Consider the following 12,361-nt stretch of genomic DNA (forward strand, 5'->3'; position numbering starts at 1 on the left):
ACATGCTTTCTGAGGTGCGATGCTCTAAATCAGACCAGACTATGAATCATATATCCAAACATGGCATGAAGACAGAAAAATCTTTTGTATTCTGAGTAACCAACATTTCTCAACATTGCAGCCAGTGACTCAAAACATCACACGTTCTCAAGAAATATTGCTTTCTCAGAATGCAAAAGATGGAGAACCGCATCCTACTGTTTCTGGGTCAGACTCAAAACTTCTCAATCGGCCTTCGTCTATATATAAGTCACGCTGGTCTATAAGTTTATTTTTGAAAAAAAAAACCTTAAAAATGGTTCAGTTTTAGTTGGAGAAACAAAACAGAAACCACATCCCATCACCATTTCAGGAAAATGTCAAGACTTTAGCACAGAGACATTGTGCTGTTACTCAGGGAGAGCACAGGACTGTTGACATGGTTTAAAAACGCAAAAGTACTTTTTATCCGATTACTTGAATAATCGATAGAATACTTGATTACTAAAATAATCAATAGCTGCAGCCGTACGTTATTTATAACTAGTGTGTTGCCAGTGGGGATCCATGGGCTCTAGATTGGGTCATGCTTATAAAATAGGGAGCTAACATTTTCCAAGGGTGGTAATAAATTGTGCAAACTTTCTATAATGAGTTGGAATGTTGTCTGAGTCCAGAATGTTTTTTCGAACCTTAGACCTCAATAATTTGTTTAGGTTGTTGTTATCATATACACACTATTATTATTATTATTATTGTTGTTATTATTATTATTTTATTTTTACTTCTGTTTTGTCAATTGAGTTGTAAATGAACCACAATGGAAATAAGTGTTTTCATTTACTTGTGTTATCCATGTATTTTTAACACATTTACAATTACATTAGGTACTTACATTGAAGTTACTAAATAAAATTGTGCACGCAGACATGTACACAGATGTCACTTTGCTTTTGATATATGGATGAGTTCGCCCCCTGCTGGAATGGTGTGTGAGTCCAGAATGTAATAGGGTACCGCGGTATCGTTTGAACCCTGTGTGGTATCGCAGGATTTGACCACTTAGAGGGACCTCAGCTCCGTTGCATAATAACACACAGAGCAACTTCACAGGGATAAATATAAATGGTGTACTGTTTTGTTTTCGGCTGCAATCACTGAAGCAGTCGCAAAAAGGTTTTTTTTTTTTTTTCCGGTTTCCAGTGGAGAAGAAAAGGCGAGGCAGATGGGAGATGTCATGTCAGTAAGTGTTAGCGTACACAGCTAACCAGAGTAGCTCCGTTCTTTGGCCTGCAAAACCGCCTCCACATGTTTGTGCTCCAGATCATAAACAAATCCCAACACATGTCCAATTTCCACCGCTTTGTCACTTTTTCCTGTGCATTTTCACTTTGCGCACAATTTGCCCAAAAACCCAAATGAAAATGCCGTGGTTGGTCCCCCGGGAGGTGAGAAATTACACCATACACGTCATATTTTACCCCTTTAGTGCCTGCCCTCAAATGAGACCGCGGCCTCCATTCATCAATGCCCATTGTTCAGTGTTGTTCACTAATATTTGTAGTTTCTCCAAAAATATTTGTCCTATCAATGTTCCATGTTCACAGAGTTCGTCCTTGACCCAAAATACATGAGCATACCAAACAGCAAATGTCAGCTCTCCCCAGTTTGTCCGTGATTGAAGCCATACACATGCATGTACACACAAGCCACTTGGCTATTATAATATAGATGATGATGCAGACACTGCATCAGTGAGTAAAAGCTATGCTAAAATGTTATGGTACGAGTAGGGTTAGGTAATGAAAACCAGTTCTTTTTGAGAATTGCTTATCGGTCCTTCAGAACAGCCGTTGTTTTTGATGGTGTTTATCGGAGAAATGGTCATTTCTCTGCATTGATTGCAGACCCTGGAGCTTAAAGCAGTGAAGCAGTGCTCCAACCCACTGTTTCGTTGGTTCTCTGCTTCACTGCTTTTCAGAAGCGGCAAGTCCGCTTCTTAACCCCTCTCAAAGCCATTTAACGATGTCAGTCATGAGACGCTTTTGTGATGATTAAAGTCACTAACTGGGACTCCTGTCTTATTGCGGGCAAGAAACAAGGATTATCCTCCGTTCCGTTTGACCAGCTCCAAACGCTGCTCCGCTCTCTGCCGAGTCAAGTTAGAGTCCAGTCAGAATTAATAACTTCAATGCAAATCGCCATTTTAAATCAAATGACACCTCTTTCCAAACATTGTAATACAAACAATAAACTACATTTGACCAAAACATTTTTTTTCCTCCCAAAATGAGATGTCATCTGTTTCTTATGAATTACATTGATGTTGATGTGTAACTGCTCAGGCTCTATGGACTTACATTTGTCTCATTAATATCTGAAAGGAAATGCTTTTGACAAAAACTACAGATTTTATTTTTATTTATGTCCAGAAAACAAGGATCCAGTGACCAATTTCATATTTATTTATTTTAAAGAACATGTTACATGTTTTTTAACGTCCCAGTTAGCAACACAACATCCAAGTACTCATGGTTGTAAATCCTCTTGCGCACATGTGCTCATAATTAGTGGTTTCTGATGTTTTTTATTCCTCTCCCAAAGTGAGGAAACGGATGCATTTCCAGAAAACGTCTCACTTAGCAATTCTCAGCATTTCTCTGTGTGTGACGTAGTTATTAGCAAAACAGAAACATCCCAGACAGAGACAGACGGAGGGAAACCAATGAGGTTCTGTCTGATAACGAAGCTTCTGAGCTTTTCTTTGAAAGCAGTGGCTTGGATTTACAGAGGAGACGACACACTTCACCCCGAAACTCTTAAACTTTTTCAGAGTCTGTTGGATTTTGGAAGCTAAAGTGTCGTGATGCTGCTGTTTGTGTCACAGGATGCTGGTTTACTGCTGCTGTGATCATGGTCAAGCCTGGACATGCAGCTGTATGTCTCATATTGGAAAAACTCAGAAGTGCTATTTTCAGGAGATAATGGACTCTGTAATGTGCCACGATCCTGACAGAAGTTAAGTTGAAGGTGATCGCCGTCAGTGGACCTGGACCATATTCTCTGGCCGAGTGGAACTTGAAAATGATCTCTGGCTGTGGATCCGAGTGAGGACGAGTGGACCGTTCCATGGCTGGCGAGCACAATTGCGATCACACGCGTGCATCAGGGTTTCTTTTTGTTGTGGACTAATTTGGAAATCTTTACACTGGGTGAGAGGAGTGTTCATTTTTTTTCAGCTTTTGCTTTGTGTACTTTTCAATTTTTTTTCTTTGAAAGACTGGATGTGGTGTGTGTTTCTGTGTGTGTGTGTGTGTGTGTGTGTGTGTGTGTGTGTGTGTGTGTGTGTGTGTGTGTGTGTGTGTGTGTGTGTGTGTGTGTGTGTGTGTGTGTGTGTGTGTGTGTGTGTGTGTGTGTGTGTGTGTGTGTAGCAGCTGTTTTAACCCCCAATTTAGACAGACCTCTGGCTGAATTTTGAACAATATATAATCAGTATTAAGCTTGTAGACTCTAAAATGTCATAAAACTGTTAATCTCTATAAGGAACTCTTTAAAAGAGAATTAATGTTGAATAATCCCTTAAAAAAAATAAACAGCTGACATGCAGGTTAAAACGGCTGTTGCGCTGTTTTAATCTGCATGTCAGCTGTTTATTGCCACTTAATGAATGTGGAATGTCTCTGTGATGACACCGATGTAAATATTTATTAGATTTTTCACACTTATGTACAACACTTATTAGCGTTTTTAACAGGCTGTGTTTCTGACTCGTGGCCATGCAGATGCACAAAACCTTCTCAGCTGCTGCTTTTACCGTGACTGCATCAAAATGAACAGTTATCACTTAAAAACGAGTCGTCATAACACAACATCACACTTGTATAAACTTTGGAATGAATCTGTGCCTCAGCTCATTGAAGCGCACACTGGGACACTTCTAGTAACCACGTCACTCACTCACTCATCTTCAACGGCTTTTCCGGGTTCGGGTCGCGAGGGCAAACGCTTCAGCAGGGGACCCCAGACTTACCTGTCGGAAACACCCGAGTACTCACAAGTACTTTGTTTTTGGAAGTCTCTGTAGCTGTTTGCTGTGAATGCCATATACTTTGAAACTGGTCACGGAAGTGCACCATGTGATGATCCTGGGGGATCATAAATCTAAATTATTATGATTTCAGTGCTACATGTCCTTTAAGACAATAAAATGTTGTTGACATAGAAAACCTGTAAAGCCTACTTTTAGTACACAGAAAATTCACAAGAGGTATTGATAAGGGAATCGATAAGGAATCGGATAGATAAGCAGAATTGGTAATGGCATGGATCTCAATAATATCTTATCAATACCCATTTCTTGGTACGAGGCAGAAACAACTCTGCAAACTGCTTCTTGTCAAACTTTTTTCAGAGCTAAGCATGCACATTTACCTCACTAAATGTTATTAAATGCTTTAAAACTCATTCATCCATTCATTTTCAATACCCAATGATTCCAATTAAGGGTCACAGGGGAGCTAGACTCTATCCCAACACCCATTGGGCAATGTTTTATACATATTAAAAACATTGTAGTTAGCCTTTCCTTTGCCAGGATGTCCTCCTTGCTGCTCTTCTGGTTCTCCCACACAATCCAAACAAGTGGAGTGCCAAGTGAATATTGTGATACAATCACCGTTGGGAGTGGATATTCTGTCCACGAGTGTGTGTTCTTCAGCGTGTTATTCAGTTTTTGGCCCATGACCCTTTATCCACATAAATTTATGGCCCTACAAAGAAAATGACTTGAAGTAGTGTCATGCCTAATTAAGGATGAGACCAATCTGATCCAATATCAGGCTTCCAATACCGACATATTTCAAATATCCAAAAATGCCGGTATAACTTGCGACGTTTTCTCATACCAGAGAGGAGCCACTGTGAAACCTCTCAACTGCTGCTTGCTCTCTGCTCTATTGGCTACTGAGCTTGAGGGGGGAGGGTGGAGGTTTCTGAACTGAAGCTGAGCTGTTTGAGAGAGGTCTATTCCACACTTGAGGAGCAGTGTTCTAGCCACGGGTAGTCCCAAATTTCCGTTCGGCTCCCGGGTTCAAATTGTCTGTGCTACCCAGCACGGATTTTCTGAAAAATTAACTGAATTGTTGCTCAAAATGTGTGCTGAAAAATCAGCCACTTCAGCGTACCCAGGCTGTGAAACAGTATGAAATGCTAGCTCAGAGCACAGCTGAACAGCGTTTCTGTCCGCTAAAAGGGAAAAAAATCTCCATCAAAATCCTTCAGTATTAATCCAGAGTTTCTCGTTTGAACGTCGCTGGTGATACATTTAGAAATTTACAGTTTATTTTACAGTTGAAAGGCTTCGTGTTTCCAAAAAGTTCCAAGTTTGCTCAGCAGGAAAACAGCGAGTGAGCACGAGAAAGAAAGAGAACGAGAGAGAGAGAGAGACAGAGGGAGTGAGAGAGAGGACTTAATTTTAAATTTTTACTACTTGACAATGTAAACATGTTTCCCATGTCAGTAAAGCTACATTGAAATTGAAAATTGAGGGGAGAAAGAGAAAGAGAGCTAGCTGTCTTTTCTCTTTAAGTCTATATGAGGCTATAAAAGTCTATAAAATATTAAAGTACTTAATTCTTTCACCCAAACATTAAATCAAGGTTTGCCAGAAGGTATTCTTGTTGAACTTTCAGGTCTTCTTGTTAAGAAAATCCTCCTCTGTACCACTTCACCATGAAGCTGTATAACTGGGGATACAAAATATCCTCATAAAATCAACAATAATGATAATATTTAAGCAAAGAGAGGCCTAGTATTGGAATAGTATTGGTATCAACAGATATCTAAATTCAGGTTTCAGGATCATAAGACACACTTTCTGGAAACCTCATGTCAGGAGTGAGCTGAAGTTGTGTGATGTGGGAACAGAGAAGCTGTGAATTTAACACAGGATGTGACAGGGTGAATATGGTTTACACAGACCACGTCAGAGCCACAAGAGCTCTGATGTGTTCATTCTTTAATGGACAAAACAAAAATAATTAAAAGCACTGATGAGGATGTTCAGATAATGTTTGAGTCATTTTTTTCATATGGACAGATGTGGATCTGATGGCATTCTGTCATCACAAACATTAGAACATCTTGGAATTAAGTGAAGTTTGAGTGAAGTTTTAGTGCTTTCTAGTGGCTGATGTGCAGGACTGCTACTATGCAGCTGGGTTTGTGTTTCATGGGGTGTAAGTTTTGTAATGCCAAAAATGTTTTTGGCTGCATGTCAGTATAAATATGGAGCGAGGGCGGGAGATGGAGAGAAAAAAAGGGCAAGGTTGCTGAGAAACTATGCAAGTGGCTCCACCACAGAGGCCTGAAGAACCATCAAGGGACTGTGGTGATCAGCCTCAGCTGAAAAAGTATGTGATACCACCTGCTGGTCATTTCAGGTACTACAGCTTTGTCATGTCTCTCCGGAACTTAAAACTTGAGACTCTTTATGAACTAGCAGCTGTACATTTTAGCACTTAAATTTTGTATTTCTGTAATTTGATCAGATGAATAGATGTTTCTAGTGTACATACAGTATGTATAAAGTCTATATCACTCGTAAATAAAATGTCAAATGAGCTAAATAAATAAAGAAATCTGAAAATGTATTGTGTTTTAGTTTTGGTGCCATGTGCCTTCAAATCAAATCAAATCAATTTTATTTATATAGCGCCAAATCACAACAAACAGTTGCGCCAAGGCGCTTTATATTGTAAGGCAAAAGCCATACAGTAATTACAGAAAAACCCCAACGGTCAAAACGACCCCCTGTGAGCAAGCACTTGGCAACAGTGGGAAGGAAAAACTCCCTTTTAACAGGAAGAAACCTCCAGCAGAACCAGGCTCAGGGAGGGGCAGTCTTCTGCTGGGACTGGTTGGGGCTGAGGGAGAGAACCAGGAAAAAGACATGCTGTGGAGGGGAGCAGAGATCAATCACTAATGATTAAATGCAGAGTGGTGCATACAGAGCAAAAAGAGAAAGAAACACTGTGCATCATGGGAACCCCCCAGCAGTCTACATCTATAGCAGCATAACTAAGGGATGGTTCAGGGTCACCTGATCCAGCCCTAACTATAAGCTTTAGCAAAAAGGAAAGTTTTAAGCCTAATCTTAAAAGTAGAGAGGGTGTCTGTCTCCCTGATCTGAATTGGGAGCTGGTTTCACAGGAGAGGAGCCTGAAAGCTGAAGGCTCTGCCTCCCATTCTACTCTTACAAACCCTAGGAACTACAAGTAAGCCTGCAGTCTGAGAGCGAAGCGCTCTATTGGGGTGATATGGTACTACGAGGTCCCTAAGATAAGATGGGACCTGATTATTCAAAACCTTATAAGTAAGAAGAAGAATTTTAAATTCTATTCTAGAATTAACAGGAAGCCAATGAAGAGAGGCCAATATGGGTGAGATATGCTCTCTCCTTCTAGTCCCCGTCAGTACTCTAGCTGCAGCATTTTGAATTAACTGAAGGCTTTTCAGGGAACTTTTAATAATAATGATAATAATGAATTACAATAGTCCAGCCTAGAGGAAATAAATGCATGAATTAGTTTTTCAGCATCACTCTGAGACAAGACCTTTCTAATTTTAGAGATATTGTGCAAATGCAAAAAAGCAGTCCTACATATTTGCTTAATATGCGCATTGAAGGACATATCCTGATCAAAAATGACTCCAAGATTTCTCACAGTATTACTAGAGGTCAGGGTAATGCCATCCAGAGTAAGGATCTGGTTAGACACCATGTTTCTAAGATTTGTGGGGCCAAGTACAATAACTTCAGTTTTATCTGAATTTAAAAGCAGGAAATTAGAGGTCATCCATGTCTTTATGTCTGTAAGACATTCCTGCAGTTTAACTAATTGGTGTGTGTCCTCTGGCTTCATGGATAGATAAAGCTGGGTATCATGTGTGTAACAATGAAAATTTAAGCAATGCTTTCTAATAACACTGCCTAAGGGAAGCATGTATAAAGTGAATGAAATCGGTCCTAGCACAGAACCTTGTGGAACTCCATAATTAACCTTAGTCTGTGAAGAAGACTCCCCATTTACATGAACAAATTGTAATCTATTAGATAAATATGATTCAAACCACTGCAGCGCAGTGCCTTTAATACCTATGGCATGCTCTAATCTCTGTAATAAAATTTTATGGTCAACAGTATCAAAAGCAGCACTGAGGTCTAACAGGACAAGCACAGAGATGAGTCCACTGTCTGAGGCCATAAGAAGATCATTTGTAACCTTCACTAATGCTGTTTCTGTACTATGATGAATTCTGAAACCTGACTGAAACTCTTCAAATAGACCATTCCTCTGGAGATGATCAGTTAGCTGTTTTACAACTACCCTTTCAAGAATTTGTGAGAAAAAAGGAAGGTTGGAGATTGGCCTATAATTAGCTAAGATAGCTGGGTCAAGTGATGGCTTTTTAAGTAATGGTTTAATTACTGCCACCTTAAAAGCCTGTGGTACATAGCCAACTAATAAAGATAGATTGATCATATTTAAGATCGAAGCATTAATTAATGGTAGGGCTTCCTTGAACAGCCTGGTAGGAATGGGGTCTAACAGACATGTTGATGGTTTGGAGGAAGTAACTAATGAAAATAACTCAGACAGAACAATCGGAGAGACAGAGTCTAACCAAATACCAGCATTACTGAAGGCAGCCGATCATAAAGATATGTCTTTGGGATTGTTATGAATAATTTTTTCTCTAATAGTTAAAATTTTATTTGCAAAGAAAGTCATGGAGTCATTACTAGTTAAAGTTAAAGGAATACTCGGCTCAATAGAGCTCTGACTCTTTGTCAGCCTGGCTACAGTGCTGAAAAGAAACCTGGGGTTGTTCTTATTTTCTTCAATTAGTGATGAATAGTAAGATGTCCTAGCTTTACAGAGGGCTTTTTATAGAGCAACAGACTCTTTTTCCAGGCTAAATGAAGATCTTCTAAATTAGTATGACGCCATTTCCTCTCCAACGTACGGGTTATCTGCTATAAGCTGTGAGTTTGTGAGTTATACCACAGAGTCAGGCATTTCTGATTTAAGGTTATCTTTTTCAGAGGAGCTACAGCATCCAAAGTTGTGCTCAATGAGGATGTAAAACTATTGACGAGATAATCTATCTCACTCACAGAGTTTAGGTAGCTACTCTGCACTGTGTTGGTATATGGCATTGAAGAACATAACAAAGAAGGAATTATATCCTTAAACCTAGTTACAGCGCTTTCAGAAAGACTTCTACTGTAATGAAACTTATTCCCCACTGCTGGGTAGTCCATTAAAGTAAATGTAAATGTTATTAAGAAATGATCAGACAACAGGGGGGTTTCAGGGAATACTGGTAAGTCTTCAATTTCTATGCCATATGTCAGAACAAGATCTAAAGTGCGGTTAAAATGGTGGGTGGGCTCATTTACATTATGAGCGAAGCCAACTGAATCTAATAATAGATTAAATGCAGTGTTGAGGCTGTCATTCTCAGCATCTGCGTGGATGTTAAAATCACCCACTATAATTCTCTTATCTGAGCTAAGCACTACGAGGTCTGTCCGTAAAGTATCGTACCTTTTTATTTTTTTCAAAAACTATATGGATTTCATTCATATGTTTTTACGTCAGACATGCTTGAACCCTCGTGCGCATGCGTGAGTTTTTCCACGCCTGTCGGTGACGTCATTCACCTGTGAGCACGCCTTGTGGAAGGAGTGGTCCCGCCCCCTCGTCGGATTTTCATTGTCTGGAAATGGCGGAATGAAAAGGACTTTTTTTCCATCAGAATTTTTTCAGAAGCTGTTAGAGACTGGCACCTGGAAACCATTCAAAAAATTTATCTGGCTTTCAGTGAAAATTTTACGGGCTTCACAGAGAATAAGGACTTTAACTACAGGTTTAAGGACCCCTTTAAAGGACGGTCGGTGCGCCGCGCTGCGAGCTGCGACGACGCGGCACAAACCACTGGATAATGTCTAAGCTGATGGCTCTGTGGATATGAGACCGTCGTGTGCTCTTTCTCTGGTTATCACAAGACCTGGACATCAGCCATTTTCCGGCAGATTTCACTTTTAACAAGAGATTTTGTCATGGAAAGCCGCGCGGAGGCTTCGCACGTCATGATTTTTTGCATTTACGCAATATCTCTAAAATCAGAAAGGTCTTGTCTCAGAGTGATGCTGAAAAACTAATTCATGCATTTATTTCCTCTAGGCTGGACTATTGTAATTCATTATTATCAGGTTGTCCTAAAAGTTCCCTAAAAAGCCTTCAGTTGGTTCAGAATGCTGCAGCTAGAGTACTGACGGGGACTAGCAGGAGAGAGCATATCTCACCCGTGTTGGCCTCTCTTCATTGGCTTCCTGTTAATTCTAGAATAGAATTTAAAATTCTTCTTCTTACTTATAAGGTTTTGAATAATCAGGTCCCATCTTATCTTAGGGACCTCATAGTACCATATCACCCCAATAGAGCGCTTCGCTCTCAGACTGCAGGCTTACTTGTAGTTCCTAGGGTTTGTAAGAGTAGAATGGGAGGCAGAGCCTTCAGCTTTCAGGCTCCTCTCCTGTGGAACCAGCTCCCAATTCAGATCAGGGAGACAGATACCCTCTCTACTTTTAAGATTAGGCTTAAAACTTTCCTTTTCGCTAAGGCTTATAGTTAGGGCTGGATCGGGTGACCCTGAACCATCCCTTGGTTATGCTGCTTTAGACGTAGATTGTGGGGGGGTTCCCATGATGCACTGTTTCTTTCTCTTTTTGCTCCGTATGCATCACTCTGCATTTAATCATTAGTGATCGATCTCTGCCCCCCTTCACGGCATGTCTTTTTCCTGGTTTTTTCCCTCAGCCCCAACCAGTCTCAGCAGAAGACTGCCCCTCCCTGAACCTGGTTCTGCTGGAGGTTTCTTCCTGTTAAAAGGGAGTTTTTCCTTCCCACTGTTGCCAAGTGCTTGCTCATAGGGGGTCGTTTTGACCGTTGGGGTTTTTTATAATTATTGTATGGCCTTGCCTTGCAATGTGGAGCGCCTTGGGGCAGCTGTTGGTTGTGATTTGGCGCTATATAAGAAAAAAGTTGATTGATTGATTGATGACCGATTCACTGATGAAGCGAGACAAAGGAACACCTCCATTTCGGCGTGTTAGAGGACAAGTTGGGACATGTCCAGCTCTCCACAAGTTCTTTTATACTCACTCGACTGGTAAGCACTGAAAGCCGAGATAGACATGTTTCTGAAAAAATTCTGATGGAAAAAAAGTCCTTTTCATTCCGCCATTTCCAGACAATGAAAATCCGACGAGGGGGCGGGACCACTCCTTCCACAAGGCGTGCTCACAGGCGAATGACATCACCGACAGGTGTGGAAAAACTCACGCATGCGCACGAGGGTTCAAGCATGTCTGACGTAAAAACATATGAATGAAATCCATATACACTCAACAAAAATATAAACGCAACACTTTTGGTTTTGTTCCAATTTTGCATGAGATGAACTCAAAGATCTAAAACTTTTTCCACATACACAAAATCACCATTTCCCTCAAATATTGTTCACAAACCAGTCTAAATCTGTGATAGTGAGCACTTCTCCTTTGCTGAGATAATCCATCCCACCTCACAGGTGTGCCATATCAAGATGCTGATTAGACACCATGATTAGTGCACAGGTGTGCCTTAGACTGCCCACAATAAAAGGCCACTCTGAAAGGTGCAGTTTTGTTTTATTGGGGGGGATACCAGTCAGTATCTGGTGTGACCACCATTTGCCTCATGCAGTGCAACACATCTCCTTCGCATAGAGTTGATCAGGTTGTCAATTGTGGCCTGTGGAATGTTGGTCCACTCCTCTTCAATGGCTGTGCAAAGTTGCTGGATATTGGCAGGAACTGGTACACGCTGTCGTATACGCCGGTCCAGAGCATCCCAAACATGCTCAATGGGTGACATGTCCAGTGAGTATGCCGGCCATGCAAGAACTGGGACATTTTCAGCTTCCAAGAATTGTGTACAGATCCTTGCAACATGGGGCCGTGCATTATCCTGCTGCAACGAGGTGATGTCTTGGATGTATGGCACAACAATGGGCCTCAGGATCTCGTCACGGTATCTCTGTGCATTCAAAATGCCATCAATAAAATGCACCTGTGTTCTTCGTCCATAACAGATGCCTGCCCATACCATAACCCCACCGCCACCATGGGCCACTCGATCCACAACACTGACATCAGAAAACCGCTCACCCACACGACGCCACACACGCTGTCTGCCATCTGCCCTGGACAGTGTGAACCGGGATTCATCTGTGAAGAGAACATCTCTCCAATGTGCCAAACGCCAGCGAATGT

At 41.0% G+C, this 12,361-nt stretch overlaps 1 protein-coding gene and 1 long non-coding RNA gene across 4 annotated transcripts in view; both read left to right on the forward strand.

The window, feature by feature from the left end:
- LOC117501937 (septin-7-like) overlaps positions 1-12,361 on the forward strand; it is a 192,008-nt gene that overhangs the window by 162,643 nt on the left and 17,004 nt on the right. The gene's annotated exons all lie outside the window — the stretch shown is intronic.
- Positions 117-9,227, forward strand: LOC117501938. Its single transcript, XR_004558133.1, has 3 exons — positions 117-237; positions 8,702-8,705; positions 9,217-9,227. It is a non-coding gene; the product is annotated as an uncharacterized LOC117501938 (long non-coding RNA).

The sequence above is a fragment of the Thalassophryne amazonica genome, chromosome 20 (assembly GCF_902500255.1).
Source record: "Thalassophryne amazonica chromosome 20, fThaAma1.1, whole genome shotgun sequence".
Taxonomy (NCBI): Eukaryota; Metazoa; Chordata; class Actinopteri; order Batrachoidiformes; family Batrachoididae; genus Thalassophryne; species Thalassophryne amazonica.